The sequence below is a fragment of the Bradysia coprophila genome, unplaced genomic scaffold (assembly GCF_014529535.1).
Source record: "Bradysia coprophila strain Holo2 unplaced genomic scaffold, BU_Bcop_v1 contig_150, whole genome shotgun sequence".
Taxonomy (NCBI): Eukaryota; Metazoa; Arthropoda; class Insecta; order Diptera; family Sciaridae; genus Bradysia; species Bradysia coprophila.
Window position 1 is genome coordinate 1 of NW_023503422.1, and position 25,672 is coordinate 25,672.

Genomic DNA, 25,672 nt, shown 5'->3' on the forward strand with positions numbered 1-25,672 from the left:
TTGAACTGGAGACCACCTAAAACACGACCTAGAGGTAGACCACCAGAGAGATGGAGTAATGGTAAAAAGAGAATTGCAGGCGCAAATTGGCAACAAGTGGCAACTAATCGTTCGGAATGGAAAAGAATTGGGGAGGCCTACGTCCCACGGGCTTTTTTAAGCGTGTAATTTACACATTGTGTGTAAAAACTTTCAAAAAGTGTGTAATCTTACACATTTTTGTGTTTGCACCAAAAATGTGTAATTACACATTTTCATAAACATAAAAATAACTCTAATGAAAGGACTAGATGTGCTTTCCAAAGAAAATTTCAGTGAAGATTTCTCTCAGTTTCGACAAGAAATTATTTCATCAATGATTCAACTTCTTAAAGAATTCGAGTGTGACAGTCAGTTAAGAGTGATATCGCCAAAACTGTGTCCAAACATTTAACATATTTTGAGTCCAGAACGGGTGGCGGCCCTTACCGATGATTTATACTCTTTATGAAGGTCTGCCAAAGGCCAATATTTCCTACAACATTTAGAAACTTTTAGCAAAGCAGCGAATCTAGGTCAGGCTCAGCTTATGCTACAACAGTTAAGTGAAGAGGCAAGCAAAGTTGGCCTCAAAGATGAACTTATCGAAAACAAAAGTCATGACCAACATCGGGGACGATAGAGAGATCAAAATTGTTGACACTGTCATTGAACGGGTCGACAGCTATGTATATCTAGGACATAAACTGAAGTTAGGTCTGGACAACCAGACTGCAGAAATAAGACGTAGGATTGGTCTTGCATGGGCAGCGTTCGGAAAACTCAGACTAATTTTCAAAAGCAAAATGAATAATAGTCTGAAACGCAAAGTTTTCGACACTTGTGTCCTTCCAGTGCTCACTTATGGAGCGGAAACGTTAACTTTAAACGAAAGCATCCGAAGATAAATTGAGAGTGACACAAAGAGCCATGGAACGGAGTATGCTTGGAATAACACTCAGAGACAGAATGACGAATCAATGGATTCGACAACAAACCAGGGTCGTTGATGTCATGGAAAGAATAGCATCTCTGAAATGGAGCTGGGCGGGACATATTGCAAGAAGGACATACGAACGTTGGACCAAAAAGATCATGAACTGGCGACCATATAAAGACGAGCTATAGGTAGACCGTCAGAGAGATGGACAAACGGAATTAAGAATATTTTTCGAATTAAGAAAATTCGTTTTTAGCTAAAAGTGGACGTCCTCCAGGAAGGAAGCGACAAAAAACCTGGAGGAAATTATTTCACCAAACCATCACCAGAGAGAGAACTGAACGTGCACAACGATACTACCCTATACAAACAGAACTACCACACCACACAGATCGGTGAAAAAACACACTAAACCACAGAGTCATACTACATATCACAGAGATGAAACGACTGCTAGAGCCAAAAACAACTAGTGGCTCAAAAAAAAAACGTTCTCAAGGGGAACCACACGGAGCGACTAATCAGAGCCGACTGCAAATCGGCGACGTCACGGAAAGAACGTTGGTGGTTGTTTCTTCGCCGTTTGTCGATAACGTTGGCGCTTTTTCCTTGGACTAATCGCGGCGTAAAATAAATAAACAAAGGGGCTTCCTTTACGACATTTCTAACCTTTGTTGAGCTCTTCATCAGGCAAAAATTAAAACAAAAATAAAAGAAAATTACTCATTCATCACACCTGACCATTGATGACATTGTCATGGAAAGAATTGTATCTTTAACAAGTGAGAATGTCCAGTTAACAAATGCCAAAGAAAAACTGGAAAGAAAATGAAAACCCTGTTGTTCCGAAACCGAAAGACATCCTGCAAGGGAATGCTCCTTTGAAGAAAAGCTTCTTCACTACGCAAAGAATGACAGATACGTGTAAGATTTCATGATATAAAGAAACAAACAGCAAATGACCGCCAAAATCGTGAAACCGCGAAATTTCGACAACAAACTCTTTCTTCAGTCATCTGCCATATTAACAGAAACATTTGGTATTTAGTGTTGCTGTGGTGAATATTTTCGCGTACGTCGTTGTGTTCAGGGTCAGCTACTGTGCCTACACACAACCACGCGACATTAGGACAAAAGAAAAATTTCGTATCTGTCACATTCGCATCGCTGTTCGAAGGCACAGTTACTTTGAACACCGTGCATGGTTATAAGTTCAAATTTTTCTTTTTCTTTTCGGTCGCTCATACCAAATGCAATAAATATTTATTTACGTTTCTGTTGTGGACGGTATATTTTACGCAATTTCGTGAGTTGTAGCCCGAACGAAGCGAGGGCGACAAGCGAAAGTGTCTAACATAAACCGTCCACAACGGATGCGTATACAGCTGTTCATGCTGAGGGCCTGAAGGCATGAAATATATGTTATGTAATTAGGAACAAAAAGGAGCGTTTTTGAACCAGGTGGTGAAAGCATCCCAGGAGCTGCGTACTCTGTCTCTGATAAATCAACAATTAAATCGTGAGAATGTGTGATTGACCTTAATTAATGAGAATTCAGCACATGCGTTTGACTGAATTTCTTCGAACCGCGTTTTGCCTCACGAAATTCGTTACATTCGCATTTTCATTTGAATTCAAGTTTTTCGATCGAACAACGATAACAGGCAATCAGTACATTTTCCGCTCACGTACACCACATTCTTTTTGCTTTGTCGACAAAATTTTGGAATTTTTTTTAAATCCCTTTACTGTGCCCACATAAACTCATTAGCATTGCAATCGTCGTCTCGATTCTTGCTTCGTCACTTTTCGCAGCATTTTTTTCTTGTCTTCACATAATGGACAAATAACAGATATCACACACACACACACACATCCTTATTTTATCTCTCACTCATATATGTACAGGTGTAGTTGTTTCCCTTTCCCTTTATCATTTGGAGAAATAAATTTGTCTTCTGAAAGGTATATCGTTAGCACTTCATTTCTCGTCAAGATCGCCAACAGTGTAGTTGATTTCGGGTCAGTCAGTGTTAAAACTAAAAATGGATTCGGTAAGTTAATTTTTGTAAATTTTTAATTAAATTTAACTAAACTCGCTTCGCTCAATTTGTTAGTCTTCTTTAAATTGCATTTCTGCTTATGACGGATTCTTTTGAATTTCGACTGACCGAAATCGGCTCTATTTATTCCGGGACTTGTTTATATATGCCTGGTTAGACCTTGGTGTCTAGGCCCCAAACCAGTCTCAGATATTTTTGATCTTCCATACCTGGCTGGTTGTAAGTGGCCAAAAGTTGAAAAATGGGGTTTCGTAGTTCGGATTTCATTTTCGTAAGGTGGCGAGGACACGGGCTTGTATGGGTTCGTTGGAAAGCTGAGGTCAAGTACTCCTGGGGCAAATATTAACTTCATAAAATTTGATGATAAACGGCCGAAAATATGACTTCCAGAAAATTTCTGAAAATCGATATAACCTCTGTGAACTTTGATGAGTGCTGTGACCTCACTAATGCAATTATTTGATTAAATTATTACTTATTATGAATGTGGAGGACCTCAGCTTTACATCGATACCCATATTTAGTAGTTAGGCACGTGACTACGTAACAGATGAAAACTGTGTGTTTCGCTCTGCCAAACTATTAAATATGCGTATCGCTGTGAAGCTGAGGTCCTAAACATTCATAATAAGTCATAATTTAATCAAATAATTGCATAAGTGAGGTCACAGCTCTCTACAAAGTTCACAGAGATTCACTAGATTCTGTGAAATTTTTCGGAAGTCATATTTTCGGCCGATAATCATCAAATTTTTTGAAGTTAATATTTGCCCCAGGATTACTTGACCTCAGCTTTCCAACGAACCCATACACGACCCTGTCCTTACCACCATACGGAACTGAAATCCTGATTACGAAACCTCATTTTTCGACTTTTGGCCACTTACAACCAGCGAGGTATGGATGATCAAAAATATCTGAGACTGGTTTTGGGGCCTAGTTACCAAGGCCTAACTAGGCATATAAAAAAGTCCCGGAATAAATAGTGCCGATTTCGGTCAGTCGAAATTCAAAAGAATCCCTCTATACGTTTTTACAAAAATTCTTTTCAATAAATATATGACCACAAAAGTGTCAGCTTTCAATAGAAAGTGGATTTGTTTGTGACGCGGGCGCGGCTGAAAACGATTTTAAACGATTTTTTGTTGTATTTTAGCAACGCACTGTCTAGCACCGAAGCTGACTTTGACATCACTCAATTAGAAGGCCAAAAGCTGACCTGTTGAAGATTGGTGAAAGAACAATACGATCGAGTTCAGAGATTAATATAATCAATATAATTAAATAAATCACTAAAACTCAATTTTCGTTGATGGTTAATATGTTTGTCGAAATAGAGGTTTTCGTCCGACCCAATACGACTTGTATTATTTGACTCATTCGATTTGGACTCCATCAACCACAATATTCAAGTCCGGTAAATTTTGCGAACGGTCAAACGGTCTTTCCGGTGTTCGTTGTCAGCTTGTTTCGATTAAGCCACTCATGTAAGAGAACGCCATCTCTCTGCATTAAATTCTGGTGATCATCGAACAATTCAGGTGCGTAGCACAGAGCCGCATAAAGTACCATTGAACCAAGGACATTCACTAGCAACAGACAGCTATGTAGGTGATTCTAGTTCCGATTCTAGTGGCCGTACGTCAATTACGCATGTACCCAAACATAAGTTCAGTGGCATCATCTGAAAGGCCGATTCGTTGCTAGTAGGATCAGCAGTGTCAAAGGCACGCCTTGAGTTAATGAACATACAGGCAACGGCAACATACTTCTTCCTTATATTCAGTCTGATCACCGTGAATGCTGCCCGAAGACATCTCATTGTCTTTCGTGTAAATTACCTATCTATTGTGAACTCTGACGTCCCAATGCCCGTATGCAAATTTCAATTGGTTTTTGCTTTTTTTCCACAGATAAACAATCTCAATATGGAAAACATGGATATGGATTTTGCAATGGAGAGCGCAGATATGGAAGTGGATATGGATTTTGACTTACCTAAAACAACAACATCGCTGCTCAGACTCGACGACATGGTTTTATCGAAAATCATGGAGCACCTTTCTGTCGACGATCTAAGCAATTTGGCTGAAACATGCGTGAGGCTGGCCGATCTTTCCGCGGAACACTTTCGAAAGCAACATGGATCCTTAACGTGGAAGAAAAATTCGAAGATCAGCTTAACTTCGTCGGAAAGGGTATGGGCTCGCTTTGGTGAGCACGTCAAAGACATCAAATTGTATTATTTTGACAGTGAAGAGCTGAACACGATCTTAATTATGCTTACAAAACATTGCAAGAACGTGGAGGTCGTAACGTTGAATTGCGTAGACATGAAAGATCCTCACGTATTCGAGGAAAGTTTATTTGCTGAACTGTTCTCTCGGCTAAAAAAGTGTGAATTGGTCCAGTGCAGTTGGACGCGATGGTGTCCGTTGAGTTTGTTTTTCGGTGATGACAACTCTGCGTTGCAGCAGCTTTCAATAATAAGATGCTGCAAGAGTTCATCCGAAAAATTCCCGCTATCATTGTCAGGATTCACATCATTGACCAAATTGAATGTGCTCCATTCGTGGAATGTGCTGTCCAATGCGGAATTGGAAGAATGTTTTTCGTGCAATAAAATTACATCGCTCGCCGTCAGTGATGTCGGTAACGTAAATTTATTTAACAGCGACGACGGTTTAATTGATGCGCTAGCCAATACGCTAGAAACGCTGGTCATCGACCATTATATTTTTGACTTTAGTAAATTATTGAGATTGAAGCGACTAAAATCTCTTACATTGCATTGTGGCACCAACACCAACATCGACAGTCTTCTACAAACATTTAAATGTGATAAAGTTGTCGAAGAGCTTGTTTTTAACCGAATAATCATCACAGAAGCGACGGTAAAAGCATTAAGCACGTTTAAAGGTCTGACTAGTTTGCGGCTCAATCGTTGTCAAAATACAGTTGATGAGAGATTCTTTCGATCGCTTCCGTCAATGTTTCCGCAACTGTATCAATTTGTGTATGCACACAGTGAAAACAAGGACGAAAATATCCTTCATGTAGTCAAGTCAATGCCAAAATTAGGTCGCTTGAGTTTGTACGGAGGTAGCGCGTTAAAAACAGAAACTTACTTCGAAATTGAGAAGATTGTAAATAGCGACTGGTTCCGGCCGAAGCTGGAATTAATTCCTCCTAATTTCAGTACATTGAAAGAACTGCGCGACATTGAGAGTATTCGAAAAAGTATTTTGCTCCGTATTGACGTCTATCACCGTTTGAATGCCCTTGTAAAAGTCTAATCTCCCATTATTCCGGCTGATGTTGTTGGTGCGTAATAATCTACAATTTACCATTTTATTCGGTTGGATTGGCTCAATTCAATGTACCCTTTAAAAGGCCAAAGTTGAATGAAGCACTCAAATTAAGAAGAAATTTTATTTCAAAGAAATGTTTAAAATCTCAAGCAAAAATTGTTTTTAGCAAAGAAAAAAGAAATTCTTAAGAATTGTGGCCTGATTGTTTAGTTTGTAAGAATTAGGATTTAGGAATTGTAAAAGATTCAATAAATAAAACTGAGCAAAATTGACTTTTTTCTCTTCGAGTGGCGACGTCACCAATTTAAACAAGTGTCTGACGTAATTTAATTGTAGCAAAGGTGTTTAATGCATACAAAATTGTGTAACAATTCCCTTGACACCAGAAAATGTCGAAAAGTGTCTGTTAACACCAGTTGAACACTATGACAAACGTTCTGATTACCATTTTTTCTGTTATACTTTCAATTTGACTGGTTCTTTATTGGTCGATGGCATTTGCGGTTTCTTCTATCGCCCAAAACCACTTACAGTGGAGGTGTGACGCAAGTCCTGTTATCCACTTACAAAAGAACTGGTATCGGTGCAGGTGACGCTTACAGCTTCGACTCGCAAAAAATTCTAGAAAAAAAATTAACAAAAACATAGCTAATGCCGACCCGTACGAAACACCTATTCGTATCAAAAGCCTTTAATGTGAAACTCTTTATTTCTCTTACTTCATACTCTTCTCTACTGAAAAGCTATTCGCACTTTAAAATCACTTACATTATCCACTCTTTGCCTTGTTATCATATACAAATAAATTGCCGGAGGCAATATCGACAGCCCCGTACCAAGTCAACTTTCATAAATTCCTATTTAAACAGCTGTATACCGCTATATTATAGATAGGATTAGATAGATCAATCTTAAGGCTGAATGAATCGTGAGCTGGAAGCCGAAAGAATTGGGGTTAAGGGACCAACGTTGAGGCGAAACAACACGATCAGGAAGCCCAAGGATAGAACGATCCCAGAATTCTTATTAGCTACTAGGTTAAGCTTTTGAAGGACGTCCTTTAAAAGACGCCAATAACCTTTTGCTCAGATAGGTTCAAAAGAATGGGCAAAACTTTATGGAAAATAATGTTCAAAAAGAGTAACGGTTTATTTCTTTTTGTACACAAAAAGTACGTTCTGTACACAAAACATACATTTTGTACACAAAAAGTCAATTGTGTACACAGAAACCATGATTTTGTACACAAAAATGATTATTTTGTACATAAAAGTGATCATTTTGTACACAAAAGTGATCATTTTGTACACAGTAAGTTCGTTCTGTACACAGTATGTTCGTTCTGTACACAAAGAAGAATCATTTTGTACACAAATTTGATGATTTTGTGAGAGAGAGAAGAATATATTTATTCATCGACGTTATTACAATGTTGGCCTGTGGGAATCGGAATAATGCGAATTCTTATACATGTGCATTTGAATATTTAAAATTTTCAATGAGTAATCTAAATATTGTATTATTGTGTTATTAATTTAAAAAATGTTAGGTAAAAACATTGTACATGAAAAGCAGCGCCGCAGGCCGTGAACTTTAAAAAAAAAAAAAAGAAGTGGGGTCGAGGGGCGGCAGCCCCCGCAGTGGGGGGTCAAGGGGGTACAGCCCCCCTTGCGGGGTCTAAGGGGCAGAGCCCCTAGCGGGGTTTGGGGCAGAGCCCCATGAACGTACGGCAGCCTGCAGGGCGTAAAGAAAAGCTCGCCGCAGGCGCGGGGTTTGGGGGCGGAGCCCCCGCACAAAGAAAATACATCATCCTACAGTAAAGAAAGTGTATGAAACAAGATGTAGTCCAATGACAAAAGATTGAATTAAGCAAATATACTTTTGAAAGACTACAGACACAAATTACACGTTCTCTTCTCTAACTGTATTACCTCTTCTTTTTGGTGCCGTTGTTCTGTTAATTATTAACTTCTAGGAATGAAAGTGCTGCTCAATGCAATTTATGTTTATAATAAAAAAATCTCTCAAAATCAAAAAACACAGCCAATTGAGAACTCTCATTGTGATAAAGCTTCTTTGTTTTGTCACACTTGATAACTTATGTGCTGAGATCGCGTAAAGCTAATTCAAAAAATTGCTAGAAGCTTAACAAGATTTTGTGTACGAATAGTGTTTTCTGTGTACGTTGTTACGGTTTCCGTGTACAAAATCAGTTATGTTTGTGTACAAAATATTTTTGTTTGTGTACAAAACAGACCTTTTGTGTACAAAATAATCAATTTTGTGTACAAAATCTTTAATTTTGTGTACAAAATATTTTTTGTGTGTGTACAAAAGGGACGTTTTGTGTACAGAACGTACTTTTTGTGTACAAAATGAAATGAACCAAGAGTAACACTACCCCGTCGGGCACTGTGCACTTTGATAGGCACTGTGGTCCCGGAACGTGCAGAAAAGTGCGGGTCAGAGCTCGGGGATTACCGGGGGCGAGCAAAGTAAAGCTTTCATACTCACCAACCCGCAGTAGCAAGCGTGGTGTTTTAATGCTAAAAACCATCAAACGAAGCCACAACGAATTATACATTGCCACATATAATGCCAGAACATTGTCGTCAAGACAAAAAATGCAAGAAATGGAAGAAGAGCTAGAAAAGACTAAATGGAATGTTGTGGGAGTGAGCGAAGTGAGAAAACCTGGAGAGGAATGCCTGAATCAGGGCATACATTCTTCTATCGAGGAAGTGACAGTGACAGATGCTGATGCACGGTGTCGGATTGTTCATACATAAACGTCCACCCATGATGATGACGAAGAAGTAGAAAGATTCTATGAAGATGTGAGAAAGCTCTGAACGAAAACCCATCACATTACCAATATCTAATCGGTGATTTCAATGCGAAGCTGGGAAAACGAGAAGAAGACTCCGAAGTTTCTATTGGTAGTTTTAGCAACGACCGAAGAAATGAGCGTGGAGACATTTTACTCAACTTCCTACAGCGACACAATTTGTACGCAATGAATTCATTTTTTGCAGGAAAGCCTCAATGGAAATGGACTTGGGCTACACACAAAATGAAGAATTTGCTACGAAAATGACTGCCGAATTAGATAACGTCAACAATCAATGTGAAACATTGGACGAATTGAATACCAAAATCGTCGATACAATAATGGGTTTCATGAAATCCAAATGCAAATCCGTCCAAATGAAAGAGTCGAAAATCAGTAGAGAAACTCTTGATCTGATCGCAAGCCGAGTACAGTTGATAAAAGACGGAAAAAGAGATTCGGTAGAATACCAGGACTTGACAAAAATTATCAACAAAGCAAGGAGATCAGATGAAAGAAAATATAATGTCCAATTGGCTCAAAACACAATTGAAGCTAATTGCAACATGAAGGTCCTACGGTCAAAAATGACGAACGCAAAGAAAGAAATCTTCAAATTACGAGACAAAACAGGAACAATTCAAACGGATCGAAATGCGATATTATTTTACGAAGATTCATTCTCATCAGTTCGACCAGATCCGACGTATACCAACAAAGATAGACCAATAATAAGAAATGTAGGATCGGAAGATATGCCTGACATAACTATTGATGAAGTACAGGCTGCAGTAGCCGAAATGAAGAACAAAAAGTCTCCCGGTAAAGATGGTGTTCCAGTGGAAGCCATTAAACTAGGTGGCGACTCATTATTGGGTGCAATAACGACTTTGTTTAATCAATGTCTTCAATGGGAAGAAGTACCAGAAGCATGGGAAAATGCAGTGATAACATTGCTGCATAAAAAAGGAGACATAACAAAGTTGGAAAACTATCGACCCATAAGTCTCTTATCAACACTCTACAAGTTGTTCATGAAAATAGTTACGAAGAGGAACACCAAGAAGCTCGACTTCTACCAACCTGTTGAACAAGCTGCATTTAGATCAGGATTCAGCACAAACGACCACTTACATGTGATGAGAACGCTAATTGAGAAATGCAATGAACACAAGATTGCTGTGGTCTTGATATTCATAGACTTTGAAAAAGCTTTTGATTCAGTGGAAACATGGTCGATATTGGACTCATTAGACGAGTTCAGAGTAGACTCAAGATACTCCAACACAATTCGATACGTCTATAAAAACGCTACGTCGTGTATAAAACTTCATAAAAGCACTGAAAAATTCAGAATTGGCAGAGGTGTACGACAGGGTGACACCATATCACCTAAGTTATTCACATCGATTCTTGAGCGTGTTTTTAAGAAATTAGACTGGAGTGAAATGGGTATCAACATAAATGGAGAGTACCTGAGTAATCTCCGTTTCGCAGATGACATCTCCCTGATAGCAGCTGATCTAGATCTGGCGCAAATTATGTTGCAACAGCTGAATGAGGAGTCAATCAAAGTCGGCCTCAAGATGAATTTGTCGAAAACGAAAATCATGACAAACATTGACGACGACAGAGACATTAAAATCGGTGATACTGTCATTGAACGAGTCGACAGTTATGTGTACCTAGGTCACAAATTGAAGTTGGGTCTAGACAACCAAACTGCAGAAATAAAACGTAGAATTGGTCTTGCATGGGCAGCGTTCGGAAAACTCAGGCTAATTTTCAAAAGCAAAATGAACAATAGTCTGAAACGTAAAGTGTTCGATACGTGTGTCCTTCCTGTGCTCACATATGGAGCGGAAACGCTAACGTCAACAAAAGCTACCGAAAATAAATTAAGAGTGGCACAAAGAGCTATGGAACGACGTATGCTTGGAATTACGCTCAGAGATAGAATGACAAATCAATGGATTCGACAACAAACAAAAGTCGTTGATGTCATGGAAAGAATAAAACCCAAAACAATTATGGAAAGAATAGCATCTTTAAAGTGGAGCTGGGCGGGACATATTGCAAGAAGGACGGACGAACGTTGGACCAAAAAGATCATGAACTGGAGACCACCTAAAACACGACCTAGAGGTAGACCACCAGAGAGATGGAGTAATGGTAAAAAGAGAATTGCAGGCGCAAATTGGCAACAAGTGGCAACTAATCGTTCGGAATGGAAAAGAATTGGGGAGGCCTACGTCCCACGGGCTTTTTTAAGCGTGTAATTTACACATTGTGTGTAAAAACTTTCAAAAAGTGTGTAATCTTACACATTTTTGTGTTTGCACCAAAAATGTGTAATTACACATTTTCATAAACATAAAAATAACTCTAATGAAAGGACTAGATGTGCTTTCCAGAGAAAATTTCAGTGAAGATTTCTCTCAGTTTCGACAAGAAATTATTTCATCAATGATTCAACTTCTTAAAGAATTCGAGTGTGACAGTCAGTTAATTTTCAAAAGCAAAATGAATAATAGTCTGAAACGCAAAGTTTTCGACACTTGTGTCCTTCCAGTGCTCACTTATGGAGCGGAAACGTTAACTTTAACAAAAGCATCCGAAGATAAATTGAGAGTGACACAAAGAGCCATGGAACGGAGTATGCTTGGAATAACACTCAGAGACAGAATGACGAATCAATGGATTCGACAACAAACCAGGGTCGTTGATGTCATGGAAAGAATAGCATCTCTGAAATGGAGCTGGGCGGGACATATTGCAAGAAGGACAGATGAACGTTGGACCAAAAAGATCATGAACTGGCGACCATATAAAAGACGAGCTATAGGTAGACCACCAGAGAGATGGACAAACGGAATTAAGAATATTGCAGGTACAAACTGGCAGCAAATGGCAATGGATCGTACGAAATGGAAAGAAGTTGGAGAGGCCTACATCCAGCAGTGGATAGAAACAGGCTGAAAAAGAAGAAGAAGAAGAAGTCAGTTAAGAGTGATATCGCCAAAACTGTGTCCAAATGTCCAAACATTTAACATATTTTGAGTCCAGAACGGGTGGCGGCCCTTACCGATGATTATACTCTTTATGAAGGTCTGCCAAAGGCCAATATTCCTACAACATTTAGAAACTTTTAGCAAAGCAGCGAATCTAGGTCAGGCTCAGCTTATGCTACAACAGTTAAGTGAAGAGGCAAGCAAAGTTGGCCTCAAGATGAACTTATCGAAAACAAAAGTCATGACCAACATCGGGGACGATAGAGAGATCAAAATTGTTGACACTGTCATTGAACGGGTCGACAGCTATGTATATCTAGGACATAAACTGAAGTTAGGTCTGGACAACCAGACTGCAGAAATAAGACGTAGGATTGGTCTTGCATGGGCAGCGTTCGGAAAACTCAGACTAATTTTCAAAAGCAAAATGAATAATAGTCTGAAACGCAAAGTTTTCGACACTTGTGTCCTTCCAGTGCTCACTTATGGAGCGGAAACGTTAACTTTAACGAAAGCATCCGAAGATAAATTGAGAGTGACACAAAGAGCCATGGAACGGAGTATGCTTGGAATAACACTCAGAGACAGAATGACGAATCAATGGATTCGACAACAAACCAGGGTCGTTGATGTCATGGAAAGAATAGCATCTCTGAAATGGAGCTGGGCGGGACATATTGCAAGAAGGACATACGAACGTTGGACCAAAAAGATCATGAACTGGCGACCATATAAAAGACGAGCTATAGGTAGACCGTCAGAGAGATGGACAAACGGAATTAAGAATATTTTTCGAATTAAGAAAATTCGTTTTTAGCTAAAAGTGGACGTCCTCCAGGAAGGAAGCGACAAAAAACCTGGAGGAAATTATTTCACCAAACCATCACCAGAGAGAGAACTGAACGTGCACAACGATACTACCCTATACAAACAGAACTACCACACCACACAGATCGGTGAAAAAACACACTAAACCACAGAGTCATACTACATATCACAGAGATGAAACGACTGCTAGAGCCAAAAACAACTAGTGGCTCAAAAAAAAAACGTTCTCAAGGGGAACCACACGGAGCGACTAATCAGAGCCGACTGCAAAATCGGCGACGTCACGGAAAGAACGTTGGTGGTTGTTTCTTCGCCGTTTGTCGATAACGTTGGCGCTTTTTCCTTGGACTAATCGCGGCGTAAAATAAATAAACAAAGGGGCTTCCTTTACGACATTTCTAACCTTTGTTGAGCTCTTCATCAGGCAAAAATTAAAACAAAAATAAAAGAAAATTACTCATTCATCACACCTGACCATTGATGACATTGTCATGGAAAGAATTGTATCTTTAACAAGTGAGAATGTCCAGTTAACAAATGCCAAAGAAAAACTGGAAAGAAAATGAAAACCCTGTTGTTCCGAAACCGAAAGACATCCTGCAAGGGAATGCTCCTTTGAAGAAAAGCTTCTTCACTACGCAAAGAATGACAGATACGTGTAAGATTTCATGATATAAAGAAACAAACAGCAAATTACCGCCAAAATCGTGAAACCGCGAAATTTCGACAACAAACTCTTTCTTCAGTCATCTGCCATATTAACAGAAACATTTGGTATTTAGTGTTGCTGTGGTGAATATTTTCGCGTACGTCGTTGTGTTCAGGGTCAGCTACTGTGCCTACACACAACCACGCGACATTAGGACAAAAGAAAAATTTCGTATCTGTCACATTCGCATCGCTGTTCGAAGGCACAGTTACTTTGAACACCGTGCATGGTTATAAGTTCAAATTTTTCTTTTTCTTTTCGGTCGCTCATACCAAATGCAATAAATATTTATTTACGTTTCTGTTGTGGACGGTATATTTTACGCAATTTCGTGAGTTGTAGCCCGAACGAAGCGAGGGCGACAAGCGAAAGTGTCTAACATAAACCGTCCACAACAGATGCGTATACAGCTGTTCATGCTGAGGGCCTGAAGGCATGAAATATATGTTATGTAATTAGGAACAAAAAGGAGCGTTTTTGAACCAGGTGGTGAAAGCATCCCAGGAGCTGCGTACTCTGTCTCTGATAAATCAACAATTAAATCGTGAGAATGTGTGATTGACCTTAATTAATGAGAATTCAGCACATGCGTTTGACTGAATTTCTTCGAACCGCGTTTTGCCTCACGAAATTCGTTACATTCGCATTTTCATTTGAATTCAAGTTTTTCGATCGAACAACGATAACAGGCAATCAGTACATTTTCCGCTCACGTACACCACATTCTTTTTGCTTTGTCGACAAAATTTTGGAATTTTTTTTAAATCCCTTTACTGTGCCTACATAAACTCATTAGCATTGCAATCGTCGTCTCGATTCTTGCTTCGTCACTTTTCGCAGCATTTTTTTCTTGTCTTCACATAATGGACAAATAACAGATATCACACACACACACATTCACACACACACATCCTTATTTTATCTCTCACTCATATATGTACAGGTGTAGTTGTTTCCCTTTCCCTTTATCATTTGGAGAAATAAATTTGTCTTCTGAAAGGTATATCGTTAGCACTTCATTTCTCGTCAAGATCGCCAACAGTGTAGTTGATTTCGTGTCAGTCAGTGTTAAAACTAAAAATGGATTCGGTAAGTTAATTTTTGTAAATTTTTAATTAAATTTAACTAAACTCGCTTCGCTCAATTTGTTAGTCTTCTTTAAATTGCATTTCTGCTTATGAGGGATTCTTTTGAATTTCGACTGACCGAAATCGGCTCTATTTATTCCGGGACTTGTTTATATATGCCTGGTTAGACCTTGGTGTCTAGGCCCCAAAACCAGTCTCAGATATTTTTGATCTTCCATACCTGGCTGGTTGTAAGTGGCCAAAAGTCGAAAAATGAGGTTTCGTAATCAGGATTTCAGTTCCGTATGGTGGTAAGGACAGGGTCGTGTATGGGTTCGTTGGAAAGCTGAGGTCAAGTAATCCTGGGGCAAATATTAACTTCAAAAAATTTGATGATTATCGGCCGAAAATATGACCCGGAATAAATAGTGCCGATTTCGGTCAGTCGAAATTCAAAAGAATCCCTCTATACGTTTTTACAAAAATTCTTTTCAATAAATATATGACCACAAAAGTGTCAGCTTTCAATAGAAAGTGGATTTGTTTGTGACGCGGGCGCGGCTGAAAACGATTTTAAACGATTTTTTGTTGTATTTTACCAACGCACTGTCTAGCACCGAAGCTGACTTTGACATCACTCAATTAGAAGGCCAAAAACAGACCTGTTGAAGATTGGTGAAAGAACAATACGATCGAGTTCAGAGATTAATATAATCAATATAATTAAATAAATCACTAAAACTCAATTTTCGTTGATGGTTAATATGTTTGTCGAAATAGAGGTTTTCGTCCGACCCAATACGACTCGTATTTGACTCGTTCGATTTGGACTCCGTCAACCACAATATTCAAGTCCGGTAAATTTTGCGAACGGTCAAACGGTCTTTCCGGTGTTCGTTGTCAGCTTGTTTCGATTAAGCCACTCATGTAAGAGAACGCCATCTCTCTGCATTAAATTCTGGTGATCATCGAACAATTCAGGTGCGTAGCACAGAGCCGCATAAAGTACCATTGAACCAAGGACATTCACTAGCAACAGACAGCTATGTAGGTGATTCTAGTTCCGATTCTAGTGGCCGTACGTCAATTACGCATGTACCCAAACATAAGTTCAGTGGCATCATCTGAAAGGCCGATTCGTTGCTAGTAGGATCAGCAGTGTCAAAGGCACGCCTTGAGTTAATGAACATACAGGCAACGGCAACATACTTCTTCCTAAAATTCAGTCTGATCACCGTGAATGCTGCCCGAAGACATCTCATTGTCTTTCGTGTAAATTACCTATCTATTGTGAACTCTGACGTCCCAATGCCCGTATGCAAATTTCAATTGGTTTTTGCTTTTTTTCCACAGATAAACAATCTCAATATGGAAAACATGGATATGGATTTTGCAATGGAGAGCGCAGATATGGAAGTGGATATGGATTTTGACTTACCTAAAACAACAACATCGCTGCTCAGACTCGACGACATGGTTTTATCGAAAATTATGGAGCACCTTTCTGTCGACGATCTAAGCAATTTGGCTGAAACATGCGTGAGGCTGGCCGATCTTTCCGCGGAACACTTTCGAAAGCAACATGGATCCTTAACGTGGAAGAAAAATTCGAAGATCAGCTTAACTTCGTCGGAAAGGGTATGGGCTCGCTTTGGTGAGCACGTCAAAGACATCAAATTGTATTATTTTGACAGTGAAGAGCTGAACACGATCTTAATTATGCTTGCAAAACATTGCAAGAACGTGGAGGTCGTAACGTTGAATTGCGTAGACATGAAAGATCCTCACGTATTCGAGGAAAGTTTATTTGCTGAACTGTTCTCTCGGCTAAAAAAGTTTGAATTGGTCCAGTGCAGTTGGACGCGATGGTGTCCGTTGAGTTTGTTTTTCGGTGATGACAACTCTGCGTTGCAGCAGCTTTCAATAATAAGATGCTGCAAGAGTTCATCCGAAAAATTCCCGCTATCATTGTCAGGATTTACATCATTGACCAAATTGAATGTGCTCCATTCGTGGAATGTGCTGTCCAATGCGGAATTGGAAGAATGTTTTTCGTGCAATAAAATTACATCGCTCGCCGTCAGTGATGTCGGTAACGTAAATTTATTTAACAGCGACGACGGTTTAATTGATGCGCTAGCCAATACGCTAGAAACGCTGGTCATCGACCATTATATTTTTGACTTTAGTAAATTATTGAGATTGAAGCGACTAAAATCTCTTAATCTGTGGCACCAACACCAACATCGACAGTCTTCTACAAACATTTAAATGTGATAACGTTGTCGAAGAGCTTGTTTTTAACCGAATAATCATCACAGAAGCGACGGTAAAAGCATTAAGCACGTTTAAAGGTCTGACTAGTTTGCGGCTCAATCGTTGTCAAAATACAGTTGATGAGAGATTCTTTCGATCGCTTCCGTCAATGTTTCCGCAACTGTATCAATTTGTGTATGCACACAGTGAAAACAAGGACGAAAATATCCTTCATGTAGTCAAGTCAATGCCAAAATTAGGTCGCTTGAGTTTGTACGGAGGTAGCGCGTTAAAAACAGAAACTTACTTCGAAATTGAGAAGATTGTAAATAGCGACTGGTTCCGGCCGAAGCTGGAATTAATTCCTCCTAATTTCAGTACATTGAAAGAACTGCGCGACATTGAGAGTATTCGAAAAAGTATTTTGCTCCGTATTGACGTCTATCACCGTTTGAATGCCCTTGTAAAAGTCTAATCTCCCATTATTCCGGCTGATGTTGTTGGTGCGTAATAATCTACAATTTACCATTTTATTCGGTTGGATTGGCTCAATTCAATGTACCCTTTAAAAGGCCAAAGTTGAATGAAGCACTCAAATTAAGAAGAAATTTTATTTCAAAGAAATGTTTAAAATCTCAAGCAAAAATTGTTTTTAGCAAAGAAAAAAGAAATTCTTAAGAATTGTGGCCTGATTGTCTAGTTTGTAAGAATTAGGATTTAGGAATTGTAAAAGATTCAATAAATAAAACTGAGCAAAATTGACTTTTTTCTCTTCGAGTGGCGACGTCACCAATTTAAACAAGTGTCTGACGTAATTTAATTGTAGCAAAGGTGTTTAATGCATACAAAATTGTGTAACAATTCCCTTGACACCAGAAAATGTCGAAAAGTGTCTGTTAACACCAGTTGAACACTATGACAAACGTTCTGATTACCATTTTTTCTGTTATACTTTCAATTTGACTGGTTCTTTATTGGTCGATGGCATTTGCGGTTTCTTCTATCGCCCAAAACCACTTACAGTGGAGGTGTGACGCAAGTCCTGTTATCCACTTACAAAAGAACTGGTATCGGTGCAGGTGACGCTTACAGCTTCGACTCGCAAAAAATTCTAGAAAAAAAATTAACAAAAACATAGCTAATGCCGACCCGTACGAAACACCTATTCGTATCAAAAGCCTTTCATGTGAAACTCTTTATTTCTCTTACTTCATACTCTTCTCTACTGAAAAGCTATTCGCACTTTAAAATCACTTACATTATCCACTCTTTGCCTTGTTATCATATACAAATAAATTGCCGGAGGCAATATCGACAGCCCCGTACCAAGTCAACTTTCATAAATTCCTATTTAAACAGCTGTATACCGCTATATTATAGATAGGATTAGATAGATCAATCTTAAGGCTGAATGAATCGTGAGCTGGAAGCCGAAAGAATTGGGGTTGAGGGACCAACGTTGAGGCGAAACAACACGATCAGGAAGCCCAAGGATAGAACGATCCCAGAATTCTTATTAGCTACTAGGTTAAGCTTTTGAAGGACGTCCTTTAAAAGACGCCAATAACCTTTTGCTCAGATAGGTTCAAAAGAATGGGCAAAGCTTTATGGAAAAGAATGTTCAAAAAGAGTAACACTACCCCGTCGGGCACTGTGCACTTTGATAGGCACTGTGGTCCCGGAACGTGCAGAAAAGTGCGGGTCAGAGCTCGGGATTACCGGGGGCGAGCAAAGTAAAGCTTTCATACTCACCAACCCGCAGTAGCAAGCGTGGTGTTTTAATGCTAAAAACCATCAAACGAAGCCACAACGAATTATACATTGCCACATATAATGCCAGAACATTGTCGTCAAGACAAAAAATGCAAGAAATGGAAGAAGAGCTAGAAAAGACAAAATGGAATGTTGTGGGAGTGAGCGAAGTGAGAAAACCTGGAGAGGAATGCCTGAATCAGGGCATACATTCTTCTATCGAGGAAGTGACAGTGACAGATGCTGATGCACGGTGTCGGATTGTTCATACATAAACGTCCACCCATGATGATGACGAAGAAGTAGAAAGATTCTATGAAGATGTGAGAAAGCTCTGAACGAAAACCCATCACATTACCAATATCTAATCGGTGATTTCAATGCGAAGCTGGGAAAACGAGAAGAAGACTCCGAAGTTTCTATTGGTAGTTTTAGCAACGACCGAAGAAATGAGCGTGGAGACATTTTACTCAACTTCCTACAGCGACACAATTTGTACGCAATGAATTCATTTTTTGCAGGAAAGCCTCAATGGAAATGGACTTGGGCTACACACAAAATGAAGAATTTGCTACGAAAATGACTGCCGAATTAGATAACGTCAACAATCAATGTGAAACATTGGACGAATTGAATACCAAAATCGTCGATACAATAATGGGTTTCATGAAATCCAAATGCAAATCCGTCCAAATGAAAGAGTCGAAAATCAGTAGAGAAACTCTTGATCTGATCGCAAGCCGAGTACAGTTGATAAAAGACGGAAAAAGAGATTCGGTAGAATACCAGGACTTGACAAAAATTATCAACAAAGCAAGGAGATCGGATGAAAGAAAATATAATGTCCAATTGGCTCAAAACACAATTGAAGCTAATTGCAACATGAAGGTCCTACGGTCAAAAATGACGAACGCAAAGAAAGAAATCTTCAAATTACGAGACAAAACAGGAACAATTCAAACGGATCGAAATGCGATATTATTTTACGAAGATTCATTCTCATCAGTTCGACCAGATCCGACGTATACCAACAAAGATAGACCAATAATAAGAAATGTAGGATCGGAAGATATGCCTGACATAACTATTGATGAAGTACAGGCTGCAGTAGCCGAAATGAAGAACAAAAAGTCTCCCGGTAAAGATGGTGTTCCAGTGGAAGCCATTAAACTAGGTGGCGACTCATTATTGGGTGCAATAACGACTTTGTTTAATCAATGTCTTCAATGGGAAGAAGTACCAGAAGCATGGGAAAATGCAGTGATAACATTGCTGCATAAAAAAGGAGACATAACAAAGTTGGAAAACTATCGACCCATAAGTCTCTTATCAACACTCTACAAGTTGTTCATGAAAATAGTTACGAAGAGGAACACCAAGAAGCTCGACTTCTACCAACCTGTTGAACAAGCTGCATTTAGATCAGGATTCAGCACAAACGACCACTTACATGTGATGAGAACGCTAATTGAGAAATGCAATGAACACAAGATTGCTGTGGTCTTGATATTCATAGACTTTGAAAAAGCTTTTGATTCAGTGGAAACATGGTCGATATTGGACTCATTAGACGAGTTCAGAGTAGACTCAAGATACTCCAACACAATTCGATACGTCTATAAAAACGCTACGTCGTGTATAAAACTTCATAAAAGCACTGAAAAATTCAGAATTGGCAGAGGTGTACGACAGGGTGACACCATATCACCTAAGTTATTCACATCGATTCTTGAGCGTGTTTTTAAGAAATTAGACTGGAGTGAAATGGGTATCAACATAAATGGAGAGTACCTGAGTAATCTCCGTTTCGCAGATGACATCTCCCTGATAGCAGCTGATCTAGATCTGGCGCAAATTATGTTGCAACAGCTGAATGAGGAGTCAATCAAAGTCGGCCTCAAGATGAATTTGTCGAAAACGAAAATCATGACAAACATTGACGACGACAGAGACATTAAAATCGGTGATACTGTCATTGAACGAGTCGACAGTTATGTGTACCTAGGTCACAAATTGAAGTTGGGTCTAGACAACCAAACTGCAGAAATAAAACGTAGAATTGGTCTTGCATGGGCAGCGTTCGGAAAACTCAGGCTAATTTTCAAAAGCAAAATGAACAATAGTCTGAAACGTAAAGTGTTCGATACGTGTGTCCTTCCTGTGCTCACATATGGAGCGGAAACGCTAACGTCAACAAAAGCTACCGAAAATAAATTAAGAGTGGCACAAAGAGCTATGGAACGAAGTATGCTTGGAATTACGCTCAGAGATAGAATGACAAATCAATGGATTCGACAACAAACAAAAGTCGTTGATGTCATGGAAAGAATAAAACCCAAAACAATTATGGAAAGAATAGCATCTTTAAAGTGGAGCTGGGCGGGACATATTGCAAGAAGGACGGACGAACGTTGGACCAAAAAGATCATGAACTGGAGACCACCTAAAACACGACCTAGAGGTAGACCACCAGAGAGATGGAGTAATGGTAAAAAGAGAATTGCAGGCGCAAATTGGCAACAAGTGGCAACTAATCGTTCGGAATGGAAAAGAATTGGGGAGGCCTACGTCCCACGGGCTTTTTTAAGCGTGTAATTTACACATTGTGTGTAAAAACTTTCAAAAAGTGTGTAATCTTACACATTTTTGTGTTTGCACCAAAAATGTGTAATTACACATTTTCATAAACATAAAAATAACTCTAATGAAAGGACTAGATGTGCTTTCCAGAGAAAATTTCAGTGAAGATTTCTCTCAGTTTCGACAAGAAATTATTTCATCAATGATTCAACTTCTTAAAGAATTCGAGTGTGACAGTCAGTTAAGAGTGATATCGCCAAAACTGTGTCCAAATGTCCAAACATTTAACATATTTTGAGTCCAGAACGGGTGGCGGCCCTTACCGATGATTATACTCTTTATGAAGGTCTGCCAAAGGCCAATATTCCTACAACATTTAGAAACTTTTAGCAAAGCAGCGAATCTAGGTCAGGCTCAGCTTATGCTACAACAGTTAAGTGAAGAGGCAAGCAAAGTTGGCCTCAAGATGAACTTATCGAAAACAAAAGTCATGACCAACATCGGGGACGATAGAGAGATCAAAATTGTTGACACTGTCATTGAACGGGTCGACAGCTATGTATATCTAGGACATAAACTGAAGTTAGGTCTGGACAACCAGACTGCAGAAATAAGACGTAGGATTGGTCTTGCATGGGCAGCGTTCGGAAAACTCAGACTAATTTTCAAAAGCAAAATGAATAATAGTCTGAAACGCAAAGTTTTCGACACTTGTGTCCTTCCAGTGCTCACTTATGGAGCGGAAACGTTAACTTTAACGAAAGCATCCGAAGATAAATTGAGAGTGACACAAAGAGCCATGGAACGGAGTATGCTTGGAATAACACTCAGAGACAGAATGACGAATCAATGGATTCGACAACAAACCAGGGTCGTTGATGTCATGGAAAGAATAGCATCTCTGAAATGGAGCTGGGCGGGACATATTGCAAGAAGGACATACGAACGTTGGACCAAAAAGATCATGAACTGGCGACCATATAAAAGACGAGCTATAGGTAGACCGTCAGAGAGATGGACAAACGGAATTAAGAATATTTTTCGAATTAAGAAAATTCGTTTTTAGCTAAAAGTGGACGTCCTCCAGGAAGGAAGCGACAAAAAACCTGGAGGAAATTATTTCACCAAACCATCACCAGAGAGAGAACTGAACGTGCACAACGATACTACCCTATACAAACAGAACTACCACACCACACAGATCGGTGAAAAAACACACTAAACCACAGAGTCATACTACATATCACAGAGATGAAACGACTGCTAGAGCCAAAAACAACTAGTGGCTCAAAAAAAAAAACGTTCTCAAGGGGAACCACACGGAGCGACTAATCAGAGCCGACTGCAAAATCGGCGACGTCACGGAAAGAACGTTGGTGGTTGTTTCTTCGCCGTTTGTCGATAACGTTGGCGCTTTTTCCTTGGACTAATCGCGGCGTAAAATAAATAAACAAAGGGGCTTCCTTTACGACATTTCTAACCTTTGTTGAGCTCTTCATCAGGCAAAAATTAAAACAAAAATAAAAGAAAATTACTCATTCATCACACCTGACCATTGATGACATTGTCATGGAAAGAATTGTATCTTTAACAAGTGAGAATGTCCAGTTAACAAATGCCAAAGAAAAACTGGAAAGAAAATGAAAACCCTGTTGTTCCGAAACCGAAAGACATCCTGCAAGGGAATGCTCCTTTGAAGAAAAGCTTCTTCACTACGCAAAGAATGACAGATACGTGTAAGATTTCATGATATAAAGAAACAAACAGCAAATGACCGCCAAAATCGTGAAACCGCGAAATTTCGACAACAAACTCTTTCTTCAGTCATCTGTCATATTAACAGAAACATTTGGTATTTAGTGTTGCTGTGGTGAATATTTTCGCGTACGTCGTTGTGTTCAGGGTCAGCTACTGTGCCTACACACAACCACGCGACATTAGGACAAAAGAAAAATTTCGTATCTGTCACATTCGCATCGCTGTTCGAAGGCACAGTTACTTTGAACACCGTGCATGGTTATAAGTTCAAATTTTTCTTTTTCTTTTCGGTCGCTCATACCAAATGCAATAAATATTTATTTACGTTTCTGTTGTGGACGGTATATTTTACGCAATTTCGTGAGTTGTAGCCCGAACGAAGCGAGGGCGACAAGCGAAAGTGTCTAACATAAACCGTCCACAACAGATGCGTATACAGCTGTTCATGCTGAGGGCCTGAAGGCATGAAATATATGTTATGTAATTAGGAACAAAAAGGAGCGTTTTTGAACCAGGTGGTGAAAGCATCCCAGGAGCTGCGTACTCTGTCTCTGATAAATCAACAATTAAATCGTGAGAATGTGTGATTGACCTTAATTAATGAGAATTCAGCACATGCGTTTGACTGAATTTCTTCGAACCGCGTTTTGCCTCACGAAATTCGTTACATTCGCATTTTCATTTGAATTCAAGTTTTTCGATCGAACAACGATAACAGGCAATCAGTACATTTTCCGCTCACGTACACCACATTCTTTTTGCTTTGTCGACAAAATTTTGGAATTTTTTTTAAATCCCTTTACTGTGCCTACATAAACTCATTAGCATTGCAATCGTCGTCTCGATTCTTGCTTCGTCACTTTTCGCAGCATTTTTTTCTTGTCTTCACATAATGGACAAATAACAGATATCACACACACACACATTCACACACACACATCCTTATTTTATCTCTCACTCATATATGTACAGGTGTAGTTGTTTCCCTTTCCCTTTATCATTTGGAGAAATAAATTTGTCTTCTGAAAGGTATATCGTTAGCACTTCATTTCTCGTCAAGATCGCCAACAGTGTAGTTGATTTCGTGTCAGTCAGTGTTAAAACTAAAAATGGATTCGGTAAGTTAATTTTTGTAAATTTTTAATTAAATTTAACTAAACTCGCTTCGCTCAATTTGTTAGTCTTCTTTAAATTGCATTTCTGCTTATGAGGGATTCTTTTGAATTTCGACTGACCGAAATCGGCTCTATTTATTCCGGGACTTGTTTATATATGCCTGGTTAGACCTTGGTGTCTAGGCCCCAAAACCAGTCTCAGATATTTTTGATCTTCCATACCTGGCTGGTTGTAAGTGGCCAAAAGTCGAAAAATGAGGTTTCGTAATCAGGATTTCAGTTCCGTATGGTGGTAAGGACAGGGTCGTGTATGGGTTCGTTGGAAAGCTGAGGTCAAGTAATCCTGGGGCAAATATTAACTTCAAAAAATTTGATGATTATCGGCCGAAAATATGACCCGGAATAAATAGTGCCGATTTCGGTCAGTCGAAATTCAAAAGAATCCCTCTATACGTTTTTACAAAAATTCTTTTCAATAAATATATGACCACAAAAGTGTCAGCTTTCAATAGAAAGTGGATTTGTTTGTGACGCGGGCGCGGCTGATAACGATTTTAAACGATTTTTTGTTGTATTTTACCAACGCACTGTCTAGCACCGAAGCTGACTTTGACATCACTCAATTAGAAGGCCAAAAACAGACCTGTTGAAGATTGGTGAAAGAACAATACGATCGAGTTCAGAGATTAATATAATCAATATAATTAAATAAATCACTAAAACTCAATTTTCGTTGATGGTTAATATGTTTGTCGAAATAGAGGTTTTCGTCCGACCCAATACGACTCGTATTTGACTCGTTCGATTTGGACTCCGTCAACCACAATATTCAAGTCCGGTAAATTTTGCGAACGGTCAAACGGTCTTTCCGGTGTTCGTTGTCAGCTTGTTTCGATTAAGCCACTCATGTAAGAGAACGCCATCTCTCTGCATTAAATTCTGGTGATCATCGAACAATTCAGGTGCGTAGCACAGAGCCGCATAAAGTACCATTGAACCAAGGACATTCACTAGCAACAGACAGCTATGTAGGTGATTCTAGTTCCGATTCTAGTGGCCGTACGTCAATTACGCATGTACCCAAACATAAGTTCAGTGGCATCATCTGAAAGGCCGATTCGTTGCTAGTAGGATCAGCAGTGTCAAAGGCACGCCTTGAGTTAATGAACATACAGGCAACGGCAACATACTTCTTCCTAAAATTCAGTCTGATCACCGTGAATGCTGCCCGAAGACATCTCATTGTCTTTCGTGTAAATTACCTATCTATTGTGAACTCTGACGTCCCAATGCCCGTATGCAAATTTCAATTGGTTTTTGCTTTTTTTCCACAGATAAACAATCTCAATATGGAAAACATGGATATGGATTTTGCAATGGAGAGCGCAGATATGGAAGTGGATATGGATTTTGACTTACCTAAAACAACAACAT